Below are 5329 nucleotides of genomic sequence, written 5' to 3' on the forward strand. Positions count from 1 at the left end.
CAGAAGTAAAGATTGACTTGCGTGGACTAGAAGATATCCTCATCTGAACTATGTTGTAGGTTCATCTAAACCTCCTCTGAAAGCCATAACTTTTGGTGGTCGAATCAAGTCAATCCGATGGACGGTTTGCAAGATATCGATTGCCCTAGTTTGAAGCCGGAAGCTGCTGAAATTGAGGCTGCAATTGCAGAAGTAAAGATTGACCTACGTGGACTAGAAGATCTCCTCATTTGAACTATGTTGTGGGTTCATCTGAACCTCCTCTGGAAGCCGAAACTTTTGGTGGTGGAATCAAGCCGATCCGACGGTCAGTTTGTGAGATATCGTCTACCCTAGTTTGATAATGAAGTCGCTAATGCTGATGCTGTTGATCTAGGGTTTGATACTGTTGATCTAGGGTTTGATACTATTGATATGAATCATATTTATTGTACTATTTCTCTCTGCTGAATTATTGAAGATAAAAGAAGATTTGATCAAAGGGTTTCCCCACAAATTGTGGGATTTTTCCCTGGCTAGCCGCCACACCTTGTGTCTCTTGTCTCGGCTTGTTTTCTGTCGATCGTTTAATGTTCTATCTGCAATTTACTTTATGTACATGTGATTACTAATATATGGAATATAATAATATAAATAAGTAAAATTTTATAAGCATAGAACATACCATAACTTAAAATGGGATCAGAGCTGAGGTGAAGACAAAGCCCAAGCAAGAGCAAGAGCAATCACCAAAGAGAAGATTGGCAAAGCTATCCTAAAAGAACGATGGGGTCCTCAAAACTCTTTCCTGCCGAAGACAAGCTCCGTGAGAAAGCTAACTATCATGGATGGAAGATGTCTATTGATCTAACCCTTGAGGATCAAGGAGTGTTGGATCATGTGAGAGGCAATATTGTTGAGCCTACATCAAATGAACCTCCTGCTGCCAGGAACAAATGGAAGAACGGAGAAATTAAAGTGAATAAGATCATCTGGGACTCTATAGACAAGCGCTTAGTGGCCTACATCTCTAAACTAGACACCTCCAAGGAAATCTATGAAAGACTGGTGAGTTTATTTAAAGTTAATGATGCAAATCAAATTTTGTTTCTTAGAAATAAGCTGAGGGAAATCAAGAAGGGTAAAGATGAGAGTATGCAAGCATACTTCTTAAGAATCACCGAGATCAAGAACGATATCCTATCTATTGGGGAGACTATTACTGACAAAGAAATGACACTCACAACTCTTGGAGGATTACCATCTGAATGGTACGTGTTCAGGACTACTCTTCTGAACAATAATGTAATTCCTGGTTTTGAGGAATTAATGGCTAGATGCATTCAAGAAGAAACAAGGGTAGAAGAGCAAGAGATGCCCTTGCCTAAAGGTCCTCCTGCTGTTTTTTCTTCTCATGCTAAGAAAAGAAATAATTCTGGGTCTAAATCGAAAAGAAAGGCTAGACCTAAGGGTGGAAGAAAAGAACGATGTTACATTTGCAATAAAGTAGGTCACTATGCAAGGGAATGTCCTGATAGAAAGGACTTTCACCGTGATGATGATCAAAATCCCTCTCATGGTAATCGAAGGAATGGAAAATTCAATAGCAAAGGTAAAAGGAATGCTGGAAATCAAGGAATAGGGCAACCATTCAAGAAGGCTAGAAATTCTAGGATGTATTAAATGCACCTGACCTCAAAAAGAACCTGGTGTCCATCTCGAAAATGGAAGACAAAGGATACAAGGTAACCTTCAGCAATGGCAAGGTACGTATATGGAAAAATAATGTTAAAGATGCCTTTACTCTTGGGTTTCGTGTTGATTCATTATATCAGGTCAATGGAAGTCCACTAGGTGTCATGTCTTATGACACATCTGTTCAGTCTGAACTTTGGCATCAGAGGTTTTCCCCCCTTCATTATAAAGCTCTACTCAGTATAAGAAAAATGGTGACAGGGATGCCCAAATTTCGAGTAGAGAAAGAAGGTGTATGTCTAGGATGTGCCGAAGGAAAGCTCAAAAGGGGACCATTCCCCTCAAACCAAAGCAAGACCTCCGATATATTACAGTTGGTTCGCTCAGGAATATCTAAGGCTGGCATTAAGAGGGAGATTACTACACCACATACTCCTGAGCAGAATGGTGTGGCAGAAAGGAAGAACCGCACAATTATGGAAGTTGTTCGGGCCATGCTACATGATCAAAGACTTCCGAAGTTTCTATTGGTTGAAGCTGCAAACACTACCGTATATGTACAAAATCGATGCTTTCATCAAGAATTGGGTTCCAAGTCTCCTGAAGAAAAGTTAACTAGTAAGAAACTTGCTGTTTCTCATTTTAGAATTTTTGGAAGCCCTGTATATTTTCATGTACCGAAAGAGAAAAGAAATAAATTGGGTGCATCTGGAAAGAAGGGAATTTTCGTGGGCTATGGTGAAAATACTAAAGGCTATAGAATCTATGTAGCCAGTCAAAGGGAAGTCGTAATTAGTCATGATGTCACCTTTTAACGAAGATATGGCTCTCAGCAAGGTGAACAATCTTCCGACTTTGAGGAGCTCTCAAGAAGTTGACACCAGGGAACCGAAATAAAAGGATGAGGAATCAATGCCTGATGTAGAAGAACCCATGGATCCGATTGATCCTCCTCCACATGAGCCTTCCTCCTCTAGGAAGAGGCCTTCACGGCTTAGGGGGCTACTTGATGATGCTGAAGGACATGCTGGACCTCGAGGAACCTTTCGTGAAAGTAAGAAACCTAATAGGTATCAGGGATACCTAACCATCATGAGCACGATCATACAAAATGAGCCTTCATCATTCTTAGATTCCGTCAAGCATCAAGTATGGAAGGATTCTATGACCGAAGAATATGAGTCTATCATGAAGAATGATGTCTGGGAAGTAGTTCCCAAACCCCAGGACAAGACAATTTTTGCTTCAAAATGGCTTTACAAGATAAAGATGCATCAAATGGAAGTACGGAATAGTATAAGGCTCGTTTTGTTGCTCGTCATTTCTCCCAGAGGGAAGGTATAGACTATGATGTGATATTTGCACCTATTGCCAGATATACGACCATCTGCTTGATCATAGCCCTTGTGGATTCACAAGGATGCAACCTACATCAGATGGATGTCAAGACCATGTTCTTGCACGATTCGATCAAAGAAGAGGTCTATGTGGAGCAACCCGAAGGATTTGAGATTTATGATTGAATGTATGTAGGTTGAAGAAGGCTCTCTATGGGCTGAAACAAGCACCCCGAGCATGGTATGAGAGGATCGATAGCTACTTGATGAAGCTAGGATTCACTAGGAGTGAAGCCAATCCTAACCTTTACCTTAAGGGTTAAGATGACAAGCCTCTCATACTGGTGTTGTATGTGGATGACCTCTTTCTAACAGGTGCATACCCTCTCATTCACAAATGTAAGAGGGAGTTGGCTTCTAAATTTGAAATGAAGAACCAAGGACTTGAAGTGTGGCAGAAGTCAGGTGAAACTTTCCTATCTCAAGGAAAATATGTGGTGAAGATATTGGAAAGATTCGGTATGATGGACTGCAAGCCTGTAACTACCCCGATGGAGCTTGACTTCAAGAAGTTAAATGGTAGTGATGCTAGACCTATTTTACGAAATGCTACCAAGTATCGACAACTCGTTGGAGCATTAATGTTCTTAGTGAACTCACGTCCAGATATATGCTTTGCAATCAACACATTGAGTCAACATATGGTTGAACCCCACCACATACATTGGATTGGTGCCAAGAATCTGTTGAGATATCTTCGTGGCACTATCACTTATGGGTTAAGATACACTGCTGGAGATGTGAGACTATTCGAATACACAGATGTTGATTGGGTAGGCAATGTGGAGGACCGTAAGAGCACTTTCGGGTGTTGTTTCTCCTTGGTATTTGCTTCAATATCCAAGATGAGTAGGAAGCAGAAGTTGGTGGCCTTGAGCACTGTCGAAGCAGAGTATATTGCTGTTAGCATGGCCTCTTGTGAGGTAGTCTGGTTTCCAAAGCTCTTCAGTGAGCTTTTTGGATTTACATTGAATACCACTGTGATTCTCTATAACAACCAGAGATGGGATTTGATTATTGAGGAATCTTGTATTCATCGATTGCTCTAGCAGATAAATGTCATTTGGGATATGGTAAGTCAATGAGCAAGGAGGCTCCATTGCATTAAGATGATGTACAGGTTGATACACCTTGTCAAAGCCCCGAGGAAAGATCTAATCTGTGATTTTCCCAAACAAATTGGAGTTGTCAATAAACCCTTGTACAAGGGTCCTGCATGTTGCATACATTGAGCTCTGGGAGCTTTGAGGGCTTGTAGTTCTTACTGGAGCAACATACGACCACAGGGTGACTCAACCTCCCCTGGTGGTGTGCACTGGAACAAGATCATTCGCTTTCTTGTGGAATAGGATGATTCACTCTCCTGTGAAGGAGGATGATTAGTTCTCCTGTGAGGCCTGGATTGATGTGTTCTCCATGGCGGCCTAGATTGATGTGTTCTCCATGGTGATTGTAGCAGGATTGATGTGTTCTCCTGTGAGGACAAGATTGATTAGTTCTCCTGTCGAGGCATCCTACCCATGCAGTCTGGGACTCATGGGAAGTACCTCTCATATGATCAATGAGCAGGGAAATGAAGTTAGGGACCATAGTAGTACCGATGGACGCATCGTTGTATCTACCATACTCCCTACGCTAGGATGACCTCCATTGATCTGGGATCAATCATACTGGTCTAGGACTAGTGGTAGGAGTTGTACCATACTATGACACTGACTTCAGGTTGGTTGAGATTGGTCTAGGACCAGTGGTACATAATCTGAGATTGACTTCGTGTCAGTGCAGTACTAGTCTGGGACCAATGAGAGTGGTACATACTATGACGCTGACTTCGGGTTGGTTGAGACTAGTCTGGGACCAGTGGTAAACTCTTTGAGACTAAAATACTGGTCTGGGACTAGTGGTAGGAGTGGTATTTACTATGAAGCTGACTTCGGGTCGGTTGAGACTAGTCTAGGACCAGTAGTACGCACTCTGAGGCTGAATTTGAGTTAGTGGAGGATGATACTGGTTTGGGACCAATGGAATTGTACTCACTATGACGCTGACTCCGGGTTGGTTGAGACTGGTCTAGGACCAGTGGTACATACTTTGAGACTAACTTTGAGTCAGTATGATACATCCTCGATCATTTCTTCTTCTTTATAATTCGGACAAAAGCAGAGCAGAACAAAACAATGTACGAGCAGAGCATAACAATATAGATCAGTACAAGGAAGAACAAGACAAAGTAGAATAGGAAGAATAGAGAAGAGTAG

This window comes from Pinus tabuliformis, chromosome 8 (genome assembly GCF_031772625.1).
Source record: "Pinus tabuliformis cultivar Carrire ecotype Pingquan chromosome 8, CPIR1, whole genome shotgun sequence".
Lineage (NCBI taxonomy): Eukaryota > Viridiplantae > Streptophyta > Pinopsida > Pinales > Pinaceae > Pinus > Pinus tabuliformis.